Source organism: Pleurodeles waltl, chromosome 8, assembly GCF_031143425.1.
Source record: "Pleurodeles waltl isolate 20211129_DDA chromosome 8, aPleWal1.hap1.20221129, whole genome shotgun sequence".
Taxonomy (NCBI): domain Eukaryota; kingdom Metazoa; phylum Chordata; class Amphibia; order Caudata; family Salamandridae; genus Pleurodeles; species Pleurodeles waltl.
This window is the reverse complement of record NC_090447.1, coordinates 425,556,738-425,574,269: the sequence shown is the minus strand read 5'-3', so window position 1 is coordinate 425,574,269 and position 17,532 is coordinate 425,556,738.

The window sequence follows — 17,532 nt, the reverse complement described above, 5'->3', positions numbered from 1 at the left end:
CAAACTGCCTTTCCCGGGGTTTCACTGCAGCTGCTGCTGCTGCCAACCCCTCAGACAGGCATCTGCCCTCCTGGGGTCCAGCCAGGCCTGGCCCAGGATGGCAGAACAAAGGACTTCCTCTGAGAGAGGGTGTTACACCCTCTCCCTTTGGAAAATGGTGTGAAGGCAGGGGAGGAGTAGCCTCCCCCAGCCTCTGGAAATGCTTTCATAGGCACATTTGGTGCCCATTTCTGCATAAGCCAGTCTACACCGGTTCAGGGACCCCTTAGCCTTGCTCTGGCGCGAAACTGGACAAAGGAAAGGGGAGTGACCACTCCCCTGACCTGTACCTCCCCTGGGAGGTGCCCAGAGCTCCTCCAGTGTGCTCCAGACCTCTGCCATCTTGGAAACAGAGGTGCTGCTGGCACACTGGACTGCTCTGAGTGGCCAGTGCCATCAGGTGATGTCAGAGACTCCTCCTGATAGGCTGCTTCAGGTGTTGCTAGCCTATCCTCTCTCCTAGGTAGCCAAACCCTCTTTTCTGGCTATTTAGGGTCTCTGTCTCTTGGGATTCCTTAGATAACGAATGCAAGAGCTCATCTGAGTTCCTCTGCATCTCTCTCTTCACCTTCTGCCAAGGAATCGACTGCTGACCGCGCTGGAAGCCTGCAAAACTGCAACATAGTAGCAAAGACGACTACTGCAACTCTGTAACGCTGATCCTGTCGCCTTCTCAACTGTTTTCCTGGTGGTGCATGCTGTGGGGGTAGTCTGCCTCCTCTCTGCACTAGAAGCTCCAAAGAAATCTCCCGTGGGTCGACGGAATCGTCCCCCTGCAACCGCAGGCACCAAAGAACTGCATCACCGGTACATTGGGTCTCCTCTCAGCACGACGAGCGAGGTCCCTTGAATCCAGAAACTCTGTCCAAGTGACTCCCACAGTCCAGTGACTCTTCAGTCCAAGTTTGGTGGAGGTAAGTCCTTGCCTCCCCACGCCAGACTGCATTGCTGGAAACTGCGACTTTTGCAGCTACTCCGGCCTCCGTGCACTTCCGGCGGAAATCCTTTGTGCACAGTCCAGCCTGGGTCCACGGCACTCTAACCTGCATTGCACGACCTCCTAAGTTGTTCTCCGGCGACGTGGGACTCCTTTGTGCGACTTCGGGTGAGTACCGTTTCACGCATCCTCGTAGTGCCTGTTTCTGGGACTTCTGCGGGTGCTGCCTGCTGCTGAGAGGGCTCCTTGTCTTGCTCAACGCCTCTTCTGTCCCCTGACGCAATTTGCGACATCCTGGTCCCTCCTGGGCCACAGCAGCATCCAAAAACACTAACCGCATGATTTGCAGCTAGCAAGGCTTGTTGGCGGTCTTTCAGCAGGAAAATACTTCTGCACGACTCTCCATGGCGTGAGGGATCCGTCCTCCAAAGGGGAAGTCTCTAGCCCTTGTCGTTCTTGCAGAAACCTACGCTTCTACTGTCCAGTAGCAGCTCCTTTGCACCCACAGCTGGCATTTCCTGGGCATCTGCCCATCTCCGACTTGCTTGTGACTTTTGGACTTGGTCCCCTTGTTCCACAGGTACCCTCGACTGGAAATCCATCGTTGTTGCATTGCTGGTTTGTGTCTTTCCTGCAGAATTCCCCTATCACGACTTCTATGTCCTTTGGGGAACTTTAGTGCACTTTGCACTCACTTTTCAGGGTCTTGGTGTGGGCTATTTTTCTAACCCTTACTATTTTCTAATAGTCCCAGCGACCCTCTACAAGGTCACATAGGTTTGGGGTCCATTTGTGGTTCGCATTCCACTTTTGGAGTATATGGTTTGTGTTGCCCCTATCCCTATGTGTCTCCATTGCATCCTATTGTAACTATACCTTGTTTGCACTGTTTTCTAATACTATTACTGCATATTTTGGTATTGTGTACATATATCTTGTGTATATTTGCTATCCTCATACTGAGGGTACTCACTGAGATACTTTTGGCATATTGTCATAAAAATAAAGTACCTTTATTTTTAGTATATCTGTGTATTGTGTTTTCTTATGATATTGTGCATATGACACTAGGTGGTACTGTAGGAGCTTCACTCGTCTCCTAGTTCAGCCTAAGCTGCTCTAATAAGGGATAACTGGGCCTGGTGCAAGGTGCAAGTACCCCTAGGTACTCACTACAAGCCAGTCCAGCCTCCTACACCAACCCACTGTCAGGCACTTTGCTTTGCCTTCAGCCTCATCACCAGCGCTCTCAATCAAAGCCCATCATAAACACCTGGCACAAGTCAAAGTATGCGCGGTGCAATACAATGCACAGAAACACAGCATGATGAAACAGCTTACTCTCTTGGGGAGTGCAACATTTAGTAAAACATGTGAAATAAGAGGAACTAAATGACTGACACACATTACACACATTTTAACATTCATTGTTCCTATATCAATCCATGTTCGTGGCATTAAGGGCATGAAGATAGGGCCAATTTTAATGCCATACAGCTGCCTTTAGTGTAAGCACGTATTTCTCCCCTTGCGCTCAACTCGAATATTTGGATCCATTTTGCAAGGGAGCAACAACCCTGCTCGTCTTTTGGAACAGTTTCACAATGAACAAATACAGCAGCTCTACTTCTAAACGAGCCAGTGATCTACAGCAGGGCCGGGGTTGTAACATGGGGGATGTTAGCGTGACAAGGGATCTCAGTAAAATAAAAATAACACAAGATTAGCTTTATAACACTTACAGTTACTGAAGGCACGGCACTAAATCACACGTGCTTGCATCCACTCATACTGCGTGACGAATGAGGAAAGGGAGGGAACTATACCTGTTAATGACAGATAGCTGCCCTTACGCGGGAATGAAGACTCCAACGCCCAAAATCATGACGCTAAAAGCGTCACCGGCCTATAGTGGATACTGCCATTGACCACACTGGAAATCAAGGGCTTCAGAGCAGTCAGCCCTGCGTCGTGCGTCACAGTGTAGAAAGCTGATTTACTGCTTGGCTTCCATCTCGTGCTTCAAAGCGGCGCAGGCAGCCTGGGACAGACAGTGATGCAAAACCCTTGACATGGCCTGGCTAGTCGAGGTAAGTATCTCGGTGGAGGGTAGAGTTACAATCTGGTCGGTTACCACATCACAAGTATATGAATGCCCCCGCCAAAAAGTACGAAAATCACCTAAAGCAGGTGTTTTTTTCCTCGTATCCATGCACACTTAAAAATGGAAATATAAGGAGAATGCACTTTAAAATGTGTACTGGGACGCACTTAATGATTCAGATCTGTGGGGGAAAGTAAACAAAGGCAGCAAAGCCATGTTAAAAATGAATATTGACAATTTTATATAAAGTCCTTTTCAAATATCGTGTCCGGTCCTTTGCTAAATCTTAAAACATGAGCAAATGGCCAGATTTATTTTCCTCAAGGAAAGGTGGCAACCCCGGTGGAGGGGTTGAATTGAGAGTTTTCTTGGTTAGGTGGGGAAGTGAGGAAGTTAGTGGGTTTACATGAGGGAAATTGGTGTTGTCACTAAGGCCCATATTTATACTTTTTTAGCGCCGCATTTGCGTCATATTTTGATGCAAAAGCGGGGCAAACTTACAAAATACAATTGTATTTTGTAAGTTTGCGCCGCTTTTGCGTCAAAAAGCGGCGCAAATGCCGCGCTAAAAATGTAATTGTTCTCTCCAAATCAAGGGTTAGGGTGTTATTTGTATGTTGTTTGTCAAATGCAATCAAAACATGTAAAAATAACATTTTCCAAGGATGATCCATAGGCTTGATAATTAGTGCACCTTATACAGTTATAAGTTGTTATAAGATGTGCAGGTAGAGTAGATATAGCACTTTGTTCCAAATATGGAGCTTTGTGTTTTTTAAGAGCAATAAACATAAAAAAGGGTTAAAATTCTATTGCCAGGCTGAGAGGATTTAACAACCGTGCAGTCATAATTGATGGGTCAATAAACAACAACATCATTCGGAAAGGCTGCATTCTATTCATAGAAGCGGAGCAGGCTCTGGCGGTGACAGTCAGTTGAGGCTGGCAGCTGCATCTCACAGAGGCCGCCTTATCTTCTTTTCAAAAGGGCGCTACATTGTTTTTGTAAGCCAAGGCTCAGCCAAGCGTCACTGAAAGGAGAATGTGTCTACGCTGCTTGTCAGTATATGCAAGTTATCGCCGAGAACAAAGGTTCATGATTAAAGCCACCGCCGCACCCGCAGGCCAGAGAGGCCTGCACTTTAGAATCCTCACTATTGTACAGATGCAGGAAAGAAGGGGGCTCTTTCGGACCCTTACTCTGCAATCGAATTAGTTATAATATTACATATTTCATTTCAGCAACACAATTTGAAACTTGGCTAGACTAGAGTACTTAAGCTGTACAGAATATGATAAGAAAAAGTAATGGTAAGCATTGCGTTTTACAGCAAAGGTTGACATAAATGTCAGTTCATGAACATGTCAGGAATAGAAGTAGCAAAAAGAACAGATGATGGTTGGAATGCTGAACTAAGTCAAATATTCACCCCTAGTCACAGATCTGGGCCTAAATCCATCCACTAACCACACCATTCCAGTTTGAACCCAGCCATATGGAAATCAGTGTTGACCCTCCTCACCATGGGAACAATCCACCCCAAACTGCCAGACCAGGCCTGCCTTGAACCAGTAAAATGCATCCCTTCATAAGCCAGGCTAGCCTGAATCTGATGGCACAGCAAACGCAGGGCCCATGTCTGGGCATACCTTTCCCACTTAGGGCGACAAATTCAAAAAGAACAGAGGATGGACTGAATGCTGAACAATGTCAAACATTCACTTCCAGTCACAGATCTGGGCATAATTCCATTGTTGTTTTGCTCAACGTGTCATCCCAGTTTGGACCCAGACATATGCAATCAGTCTTGACCCTGTTTCCCATGGGACCAGTCCAGCCCAAACTGCCAGGCCAGGCCCTCACTGGACCAGAAAAAAAGTAGCCTGGGACTGGTTTCGAGGTTTTACCCCTCATCAGCCAGGCCAGCCTGAATATGGTACCATTCCAGCTTGGACCCAGCCGTATGCAAATCAGTCTTTACCCTGCTCCCCATGGCAACAGCCCAGCCCAAGCTGCCAGGGCAGGTCCTCCCTGGATTGGAAAATGCATCCATGGACCAGACCCTGCTCTCCATTGGAACAGTGCAGCAGAAACTGCCAGGCCAGGTCGTCCCTGGACCGGAAAAATGCACCCTGACACCAGTTTGGGGTTTTCACCCATCATCATCCTGGCCAGATTGAAGTCAGTGGCAGAGCGAGCACGGGACCCAGGTCTGGGCATACTCCTCCCACTTAGGGCGACAAATGCAAAAAAAAACAGTTGATGGTGTCAACTGGATTTTCTGCAGAAGCCAGAGAAGCTTACAGATTAAGAACCAAACATCCTATCAATTGAGATGACCCAACAAAGTGTTGGAGTATGACCTTTAAAATCAGTATTAACATGAAAAGCTTGCAATATATTGCGTAATGAAGCTGCATAGAAAATGTGTTAACGTAGAAAATTAATGCACATGTTTGAAATGTGCCCATGGGGAGTGGCCACCAATATGTACGAAGACTAATGAAACTTATTAATGATGAATTAATTATGTACTAATGTTTGAAACTGTATTAGCACATTATAATTAGAGTCATGTATTAGGGGTTTGATTAACTAAATTAGTAGGCCTTAGTTAGCGAGGGTCTGGGCTTAGCTGCCTGGTCTCATATTAAACTGTGTTTATTTTTCCTAACGTGCAATGTGCTGCTTTCCTGAAGGACACGAAGCAGTACTTTTCCAGAAGCTAGAGATGTGTGTATGTGTAGCCGTAGTAAATTCTTTCTCATGGGACCGACTTGATCAAGGAGACATTCTTACTGAATGCAACAGTGTAATTCGTAACAAGTGCAAGACTGTCTGGAATAGGGGAAAACAATGGGACTACTGAATGGAGCGTAAAGTGTAACTTTTCTTACCTGACATTCCTACCGATGAAGACGTCAATTACAGGAGCCAATCAGCTACATGAGAACTGTGTTTTGTGGAAAATTCTAGTAAGGTGCGTGGAGAATTATTGAACAGAAATAATGATGCACCAAATATTATCCAATAGGGAATTAAGGGCTAGTTCGACAGTTTTGATATAGCCGCATGACCCGAGGAGAAATCAGCCATTATTAGCCATTATTTGGACATTCTACTTTAAGCCATACTTTGCCATTGCTCTTTGAAACTTTGCCGTTTATTCTTCTGATTGCTGAACCATCCTCCAACAAATCCTTACCCAATGCTTACTTCTCCTCCTTATGAGGGAACAGCCTTATTCTTTAGCTATGCCATACTGAGACCTTGCCCTGTCCTATCCTTGCTGATGGTGAATCGACTGATGTCATGAGGACGAAGACTGACGCTGATTGCTGATTCGTTGGAGGGGTAACTATCTGATGATAATTGTAATTGTCTGTTTGCCTTTTCTTTCTAGGTACCAACTTCTCTTTTGATAGAAGCCATAGTTAGATGTTTTCCAATTTTGTGTTGCTAAATTGTTTTGCATGAAGCTCAACATGCTTATGCTAATTCGAGGTTAGTTAAGGTGTTCACTAATATCTGACGCAAATAGACAAATGACTTGGCTCTTGATTTGTTGAATCTTGCACAACTGAGACTTTGCTAAGATGTTTCTTACTAATGATGTGTTAATACTGGACATATATTCTCTATACATTTAGTAAATTGCGTGTTTAATTACAAACTTTGAAGAGTTACTAATGAGATTGATTGCTAATGAGATTAACGGAGGTGCTATTAGATTGTAATCCATAGGGAAATAAATATTCTAACTTTTAATTAAATTGGTGTGGTTATTCATGACTGAAAGGTCCTGGTGTGTTGTCTTTATTGATTCTATTAAATGTTATTGATTAACTTGCTGATTAGTAACTAAGAATATTGATTAGGTTATTGATATATTGACTGTGATGCCAAAAAGATATCTCGTGCTGGGAAGTCCCCGAACGTGGTCCAAAGGTCCATCGGCCTAGGCGTGTGTCCTTGTAAGTTTACTTATCAAGGTTCTGACGTGCTATCAAAAGTCAAAGCCTACCTTGACCAAAGGCAAAGAGGGAAAGGGAAGAAAAAAGAAAAATACATTATTCAAGGATGGTTTCTATAGGAAGTGCGCCATTCGGGACCCGTCTGGATTTTTCCTCCATAAAAAAACAAAAAGATGTGTAAATGATTAGAACTAGATCTTTCTACCTAACGTGCGATAACAACATATGGCTAATACCTATAGAGACCTCTCATCCGTTTAGTGTGCAGGCAACATGTTTAACTGGGAATACCACACTTCTGAAGACGAGAAATGAAAAGAAACCTCGTGAAGTAATGACACAGTGTTGCTAGAATTCCTAAGTTATGGTATCACAACAAGCATAGCCTACCTGAAAGGCTACTCTAGTCTTCATATATATGTTCGGCCAGCAGTTCCCAACCTGTGGTGCGCAGCCACCAGGGGTTCTGACACATTCCCAGGTGGTCCGCAGGCCTGGGCCGACAGGAAGGCACTTCTCCAGCTGGGGCCTCTTGCTGCGTGTTTTTATATTTATTACTTCACTTATGAAGCGATTTGAAAAGGACAGTAAAGTTCCATGTACATCCAGGAGCATTTGGGGAAAAAATAAAAGTATCAAGATAACTCTGATGATTAATGTGCCTGCTGAAGAGAGATGGAAGTTTTGTCTGGAGGCAGTTTTGGCTCATCTAAGGTAGTGCAGATGGTTAATATGCCTGCTGCAAAGAACAGTATTTTATGTGCATAGCATAGTGGGTTACTGCTTTAGTAACAGAGATTCTTTTGTTGCTGTGCAGTTCATAATTTACAATCGTAATCTAGCAAGTGAGCTATGAACTGCCATCAAGGAGCTGCATGCAAACTGCATGGCACGAGTTAGAAAGTTATGCTTTTTTCCCCGTCTTTCTTCATCCTAATGCTGCTATAAAAGGTTGGCATGCATAGAAATACATTCGTATTAATAAAGTCAATGTTAAACATTGTGTTATGTTCTGAATCCTGAGTTTGTGCTTCTCCAGACCAAGCACTCTTAGAAAATGCCTACCAGTTTGAATGACATATGAATCCTCCTACACCCTGTAGTCCCCTGTAAAGTGCTCCAATACCCCACACTGGTATGAGTGGTGCTATAAAAGAATTGAATTACATGTGACAGAGAGGCTATGTGGAGATGAGGGGCCTTTATGGTTTTACGTCCTTTCCTCACCTCATATTTATGTCAAAAAACGTTCTCAGATCTTATGTACCTAAAAGATAAAACAGAAAGATAAAAACAGAAATTGCTTGGAAATGTAGAATCTGACCTGAGAATTCAGCTTTCCTAAGTAAAACCAAACATTGAAAAGTCACTGAGATGCAGCACCAACCTTCCCATTAAATGTTTTTGATTTTCGCATCTTTTTTCAATATAAATAACTCTGTCTTTAGTAATTTGGGTACTTGTTTGGTGTGTACTTGTTTGGTGTGTACTTGTTTGTGTACCTTTATTTAATGAATTACTGTTTTAAAGTTTGAAATTTATCGTACAAATTGCTTGGGGGTCCCTGGCATCCAGTAGTGATTCCATGGGGTTCCTCAGGAGTCAAAAGATTGGGAACCACTGTATTAGACACCTAACAGCTGTCAATAATATGTAGAAACAATATAATCACACATTCAGTGCATTGCTTCATGAAACTTATAGAGAGCCAATTAAATAGGTCAAAAATGCAAAACTAAAATATGCCTAAGTACGGGTGCAGATACTATAGTGTGGTTCCGGTGTTTGAACAATCTTAATAACACAGTTTATATGTTTTGTCTTTTCAGTCAGGAACAAATATTGCAAATCACTTTCTAAACACAAAATACAGATGCTGTCAGAATCAGAAAAGTATTTGCAGAGTTCAAATGCAAAGAAAAACAACTTGTACTTATGCTTGTTAGCACGTTACCCAACAATGTTCCATTTGACTTGATTATTTGTAAATGTTCTTTCCTTAAAGCAGATGACATCCACAGGAGAATCAAAGAATAAGGAAACGCGGTTCCACAGCAATGAACTCCGATGAAAGGAGACAAAAGGAGCCCAACACATGAAGCTTCCGGAGGACGCCGACAGAGCAAGGAGAACCCAAAAGCAGGGTGAGTGACGCGACAGCAGAAAGCAGATGACTCAGAACAACTGAAATTACAAGTATGTTCCTGCCTCTCAATTCCTCTCTTATTCGCAATGAACTCTGCCCCTGCTGCAATCCGGACAGCTGGATGGAATGCTGAACAATATCAAGCATTCGCCCTCAGTCACAGATCTGAGTCTAAATCCATGGACTTGCCACACCATTCCATATACAAATCAGCCTTGACCCTGCTCCCTATGTGAACAAACCAGCCCAAACCGCCAGGCCAGCTCCTCCCTAGCTTGAATCCGTGGCATAGCATGCACAGGACCCAAGTTTGGGCATACCCTTCCCACTTAGGGTGACAAATGCAAAAAGGACAGATAATGGACAGAATGTTGAACAATGTCAAACATTCACTCCTGGTCACAGATCTGGGCCTAAATCCATCTTTTTTTGTCCTTGTCATGCCATTCCAGCTTGGGCTCAGCCTTATGCATATCAGTCTTGACCCTGCTCCCCATGGGAACAGTCCAGCCCAAACTGCCAGGCCAGGTCCTCCCTAGACAGAAAAAAAGCATCCTGGGACCGGTTTTTGGGTGTCATACCTCATCAGCCATGCTAGATTGAATCCAGTGGCATTGCAAGCTTTGGACCCACGGGATTGTCAGTGGCTGAGATTAATTCAAGCATTCCCTCTGTTTTTATTGCAGAAAGCTCAACATGAACACTGATGACATATCAGGCTTGATCTCTCCTCCCATACTAAGGACCGGTCCTAATGTTTTTGTTTCCTGGGCAAAAGGGGAAAGGTGAGGACTTTCTAATTTGCATATGAAGTAACCTGATGGGGCCTGGCATCAAAGGAAGCAGTGTTACTTCACTTTACATCCTCTTTGGCATCTTTGGAGCAATTTTACAAGAAGTAACTTGCTTCGTATGTTTAGTAGTAAAATGAATAGAAACGTAAATCAATGAAAACACTAATACAAATCAACACATTTATTCCAGAACTCTATTTAAGAGGATATACATTGCATTAGTAAAACAGCATGAAAAAATCAAATCCTAGGTCTCCCCAGAATTGAAAGCTTTACCCCTGTGATCTTTGACTTTTTCCTTCTTTGTGCAGGATTGTATTTCCAAATATGAATCCGAGACATCTCCCTCAACAGCCCCTTCCCATACCCCTACTGGTATGACTATTTAGCTCTGGTCACAACTCTAGCAAGAGTTCTTTGATCAACACACTAGTACCCAAAAGCTCCTGCCTTAAGGAGTGATCTCATGCTATAGACAACTCCTTGATCAGCCTCTCTGATTGCTGGCTTCAAGGGTCAAAGTGTGGTGATTCAATGTGCTGAGCACTGAATCTCATGCCTACCTTATGGAAGAAGAGCATTTGCCCACCTTGTTTATCCAACAAAGTTGGCCTTGGGGACTACTGGGGTATTTTAGGGAAATGTAAAACTACTCACAATTACTTAAAAGGAATTAACTTATTCTCAAGATAGTCTCCATGAATCCAGGACACTTGGTCCCATCTCGACGACCATTTCAGTTGCAGAGATATCAGTCAAAATCTGCAATATATCTCTATTTCAAGGTTGAAGGTTCTTCCAAGCCCTCCCAACTTGAAACTTTAAACATCAATAACTTTGGCTAGAAATGCACTGGCTTGGTGTCAGGCATGTTATTTGATTTACTTTGCTGGGCATTGCTTCTTCCATGTGCTTGTGAAAGAGGAGCCCTATGATGTAACAACACAAATACAGGTTTGGCCTGGGGCAAGCATAAAGACACATAAACGATGAAGGTAAACCCACAGTAAATCAAGGAGTAGGCCTCAGTAAATATCAATAAAAAACACAAATCCACATTCTTTCTGTACTCCAAGCCTCCTTGAAATCAAGCAGCAGACAGATCCGAAAGAGCAAAGATGTTAAAGACTAATGTATGAGTGCCTGCAGATGACCCAGGGTATGCATTACACAGTTCACCCAGACATCATTTGGTTATTAAAAGTTTACGTAATAATTATAAAGAGCTAATATCTGCTAGGAAAAAGGAACTCCAGGAGGAAGCCTGGATTAATCTGGTGAAAGCTGCTGAGAAAAAAGATTTAAAATTGTTTTGGTCTACTGTTAAAGCACCCCTTTTGAAGGAGAACTCTATTCCCAAACTTAATTCATATGTATCTTGTGAGGCATGGGTTACTAATTTTTCGGACATCTTTGCCTCCTTGCAGAAGGATGTGAATATGTGACCAGGGGAATTGTTGCAAGAACCATTACCCACCGTCTATTACTTTGGAGGAAGTACTCCTTGCTATTGACACTATTGCTGGAGGGAATGCCCAGGACCAGATGGGACACTTATTTATGTGTTTAAAGCCCAAAAGGAGCTGTGGGCCCCTATTTTATCTAGAGTGTTCAATGCAGTGGTTGAATACTCAATTCCTGATTCTTGGGTTATCTCAATTATAGTCCCTATATTTAAAAAAGGCAAAAAGGCAGACCCTAAATGTTACCGACCCATTTCTCTTATGGATTCCTCAGTTTAACTTATGTTATGTTACTTGGATTTATATAGTGCCTGACTCCCCAAGGGCCTCACAGCGCTTTTGGGCAAGGTGCTCTTAGGTAGGTTGAAGGAATGGGCCAAGAATACCTCCATTATATCAGAGGCCCAATATGGGTTCAGGAAAGGCTTAGGAACAGTAGAACAGTGCATTAACTTGGAGTTACTCATAGGAAAATACATTGAAGCCAAGGATGGATATCTATATTTGTGCTTTGCTGATCTTAGTAGCGCCTTTGATTTGGTTGATCCTTTGGGCTACACTAAAATCTCTGAGTGCCCTGATTGAAATAGTCAACTTTCTTGCACGACTATATGAGATATGGTTCGTTATGGCCCAAACGGGGAATGTTCCCCTCTGTTTAAAGTTAAACGGGGCATTAGACAGGGTTGTGTGTTGGCCCCGTTTCTCTTTTCACTTTTTATTAACAGAATAGATGACGCCCTTTGGTCTCCACAGGCCGATGCGCCCATGTTGGCAGGTCGGCCGGTCCCAGTTCTATTATACGCCAATGGTGCTGTATTATCAAGGACACCAATTGGCCCACAGAAACTGAGGGATGCTTTTGCGAGTTTTATGGATTTCTGGGGCATGAAGATCAACAAGACAAAGGCATACACTATGGTATGTGGAAAGAAGCCTAAGAAATGTAGGTCATTGTTACTGGGGTATGGCAATTATAAATGTTAAGACTTTTAGCTATCTGGGAATTTTATTTAGTAGCACAGGGTTATGGGGCCAATTGATTTCAAATTGCTGACTCATAATGAGCCAAATTTGTGAAGGTGTCTTTAGATTTGCGTATAAAATAGGTCTTGTCCAGTCAGGGCAATGTTGCAAATCTATAAGGCAAGAGGGTTGGCTGCAGTCACTTTTGGAAGGAGTTTGTGGAGCTATGCCCCGTGCAGTTCACTGCAGATAGAGGAAAATTCATTCCAGAGGCAACTTTTGGGTATTCCAGCTTCTAAATCCTCATTTATGGCACATAAGGAGGTTGGGCTGGACTTTGTGGAAGATACCTGAGCAACAAATACCTTACTCTTGTGGCACTCCATCTGGTCTAAACCAGAAACTGGTTTTACTTTAGATTGCCTAGCTTTGGACCATGCATTTAGTATCCCCTGGCTTTCTTATACTGATGAAACTTTGACCTACAAAAATCATATACTTTAGGAAAAGGTACTATGAAGACAACCCTTTCACGATATCAGCAAGATCGTAGGGCTTGTATGGATATGAAGAAGCAAATGATTGTTTCTTAAATGTCTAATGCGCTATATTTGACATGGGTGGTGAACCCCCAGCATTGTTTTGTTCTAATTAAACTAAGGATGGGTACTGCACATTATTTAGTCGCCTTTCCAGATGTGATGGAGCGATCTTCAGTCTCAACCCCTTGTCCTTGCCATGATGTAGCAGTACAAAGCACATTGCACTTTATTTTATGTTATGGTTTTTATGCAGCTTTGAGAAGGAAAATTGTGAGACCAACTTCTAATGCACAAGATATTAGGAATTATAAGACAGCTATTAGGTACATTCTTGCAGTTGAAAATCCACTGGTCTGTTTTAATACTGCATTGTTCATTCGGGGAGCAATACAAATGAGGAAATATTTATCGCTGTTATAACTAATGGATTAGGGACTGGAAAATGGTTTATTAATTGTTTATTGGATGTTTTTATTTATATATATTTATATCTTATGTAATGATTATTGTTTTATATGTAATGAAGATGTTATTTTTCTTTTTTTATGTACTTTTATGGCTACACTTGTGTGCTGAATAAAGATTGAGCTTGTCCTGACACAGGGTGTTTGGGGCATTAAAAGACAATGTGAATAACCCCTTGGGTGTTTTATCAAGAACCAACAAGCATTAGCAAAGCCAGTCGATCTGGCCTTTCATAAAACTACAGTACCACAAGTAATTACTAGATGTCCTTGTAGTTCAGAAGAAACAGTGAAGTCTTTAAGAAGACTGAAGCTCTTCAAAACTTTACTAGCTTTTCCTTCCAATTCAGAGGAAACTGCTTAACATGTCTAACACAAAGCAGCAGTAACTCACGTTGTTACTAAATGACCCTCTCAAGTAAGATGCAACTGCTTCAAATGTCCTTCATAAAGTGGGGGCGGAGGCTTCAAGATAACAATGTACATATTTGCTACTCCAACAAATTGTGCTTGATTTCAATAGGAGAAACAAATATGCCAATGAATTTAATTTTGTATAATTTGAAGGATTACACACGTATAATTAATTTTTTGGATCATTAACAGCTCACAACTGTGTATATATCTTTATTAGCCCTGAAAAAGCATGGTGTCGCTAAACGTGTAGCTGGCTGTGAAGATGTTTTGTTGGCAATATAAGAAAAAAAACACTGTGAAGATACATTGCTCAATTTCTTTCTTTGTGTTCTATAAGAAATGGATCGACTATCATTTAAAACAAATTATTGGATGCTTATGAAAACATATTTTTGTTGGTATTTAATTTCCAAATATAAAACTCACAGCCTTGTCTTGCACTGCTAATCACCATACATATTACATCACTCATGGCCTCTTCTAAGGCATCATTGATAATATCACTGTAACATTTGCAATGAAATTATTGATGAGAAAACTGTGCATGGTGATTGAACGAGTGACAGTTTCCTTAGGGCAAGAGTTACAATTACTTGAGATAATCACAACTGGTGAATTTCTGTGTTTTTTTAGATTTTTAAAGTTTACATTGTTACTGAACATTCCACCTAACTATAATGTTACTTTAACCTTTGTTTGTTTCAGTGAATATAAATGCATGTGTGTGTATATGTATGTGTGTGTATAGATAGATAGATAGATAGATAGATAGATAGATAGATAGATAGATAGATAGATAGATAGATTCACAAGCCTGCAATTCTTCAAGTTGTTACTAGAGGTCCCTCTCATGTCAGATGCTAAGTCTTCAAAGTTCTTTCCCAGTGCTGCAGTTCTACAAGGCATAACTAGAGTTCACTCTTGAGTCAGATACAACACCACTGAAATTCTTTCTCATTAAGCTGCAGTTCCACTAGTCATTACTAGGTGTCCCTCTCAAATAAAATTCAAAAACATTGATATTTTTAATGAAGGATCAGTTCCATAATTGTTACTAGTGGTCTCTTTTGTGTCAAATGCAAAAGCATTGGCATTCTTTAATGAGGCTGCAGTTTAAACCAATGTTACTGGGGGTCTCTCTCGAGTTAAATGCAAAAGCATTGAAGTTCTTACATGTAGCTGCAGTTCCACAGGTCATAACTAGGTGTCCCTCACAAGTCATTACTAGGTGCCCCCCCCCCGAGTTCCATGAAAAAGCATAGAAATTTTGACTTGAAGATTCAGTTCCATTAGTAGATACTAGGTGTCCCTCGAGTCAAAAGCAAAACCATTTAAATTTTTACATAAAGCTACAGTTCCACTAGTCTTTACTATGTGACCTTCTTCTCCAAGCTGAGATAGGAATGGACATGACGTCTACGTTGTTGGTCGAGGTGGTAGATGAGGCATCCCTGTGGGATGTTATCGGGTGAATGGGGGCAAATGCCAGGAACTTTTCCTGGAGTCAGCATGATGGCTCTGTGCGTTCCCAGGTCCACTTCCTATTCATCTCCCCAAGGGTAAGTCCAACTCAAAGCTCCATGGTTGCTGTCCACTTCTCTGACCACAGAGCAGTCAGTTTGGAGGGGAAACCTGCAGAGAAGTGCCCCCACTGGTTCTGGCACTTCGAAACTGAACTGCTCACTTCTGGAGAAAGAGGAGTTTGCGGAAAAGCTCATAGTAGAGGGTCAGGAAGGACCTCTTTTACTCAACCGGCAAGTTGTGGGAATGGGTGAAGGTCAGGTTCCAGAGCTTCTTCCAGGATGCAAGCAAAGCTGATGCACAGGAAAGGAAGAGTGAGTTCAGGGGGCTGCTAAGCAAACTGTGGCAACTTTTCGAACTAGAGCTCAGGGGATAAGACCTGAGTGACGACCTGAAGGAACTCAAAAAGGGCTTGCAGAGCACTTCACAGAAGAATCCAGGAAAATCCTCTTCCAGATCAGAACTAAGAACCTCAAGAATGACGAGAAATGCAACTTGCTCTTCTTTAAGAAACATCACTCAGCCCACATACCACTGGTGCAGCTTCAGGACTTAGAGGGGAAACTTCCAAAGTAAGTAGATAAAAGTCAAGAGTTGTGACCAACTTTTATGGTGAGCTCTACTCACCGAAGTCGTCAGAGAGAGTCCAGGTGAACAGTTTCCTAGAGAGAATTTCAGAGACATTGACTCTGTATGAGAAAGAGGGCCTGAATTCCCCCTTCATTATCGAACAGCTACACCTAGCCGGCATGACATCCAAAAGAGGCAAGACCCTGGGCAGTAACAATCTTCCAATGGAACTCCATGTTGTACTGTGGGACACAAACTTGCTAGACCTCTATGCGGAAATGGTGGAAAAGGGCAGTATGGCGCAAGCCCTGCATGATGGCATGGTAATGCTTTTCTATAAGCGGAAGGGAAAGAGAGAAGACCTCAAAAACTGAAGGTCAATCTCGCTCTGCACTGTGGACTACAAAATCCTAGCAAAGGTAATGGCCAACCGTCTAAAGAAGATAATTGCAGACAGTCCATCCTGATCAGTCTTGTGGGATACCAGGTCGCCAGATCTCGGACAGTCTTGCCCTAGTCCGAGACACAATCGAGTATGTCAAAAGGCGAAATGTTCAGGCAGCCTGGGTCAGTCTCGACCAAGAGAATGCATTCAACTGCATCTCTCATGAGTTCATGGGCTGGACACTCAAGGCACTGAGACTGGGCAACTTCTTCGGCAAGGGGGTGATCACAATGTATAGAGCTATCTCTAGCACAGTGTTGGTTAACGAATGGAAAACCAACCTCTGCCCTGTCCTATCAGGTGTTAGGCAGGGCTGTCCACTCTCCCCTCTTCTATTTATTTGTGTTATAGAACTCCTCGACTAAAGCATCAGGCAGAACGGCAACATCAATGGTGTGACAGTTCCGGCAGCAATGGGAAGAGCAAAGTGAAGTACTCCCTCTACATGGATGATGTCTCAGTGTTCTGTGTAGACGGGCTCTCAGTGAAGGAACTGGAAAAAAGTTAGGGAAGGCATCAGGAGTGAAGATCAACAGCACCAAATTGGAAGCCCTGCTCTTCAGCCTGTGGGCTGTTAGCCATGACCCACTGCCATTAACAATGAAGCAGGATTTCATGAAGATACTTGGAGTCTGGTTCAGTGGAGGTGGTGCAGCAGAGAAGACATAGAACAAATGACTGGCAAAGACAAAACAGAAGCTAGAACTCTGGAGCATTAGGAAGCTGACGATTGAACGGAAGCCTTTGTTTCTGTGGCACAAGACCTTGCCAGTGCATCACTACATCTCACAAGTGTGGCCCGTGAAGCCTCAAACTGCCAAGGCCATTACGAGAATGATTTTCTACTTCATCTAGAACTCCAAGATGAACAGAGTGAAGAGGGAGGTGATGTCCAAGACCCACACCAAGGGAGGCAAAGGGGTTCCCAACCTTCCCACCATCCTAAGGGGGATCTTCACATAGCACTGAGTGAGAAGTACCCTGAGGACAGAAGATGAAAGCCACGCCAGCTTTCTGATGGCATGCTTCTTCCTGCTGCCAACGTGGAGGTGCCTTGGATGGGCAGAATGGGTGTAGGCCACCCCATACAAATGGGAAAGACCATCATTCTATAAAGAAGTGGAGAGGTTCATCAAAGAGTTTGGTCTT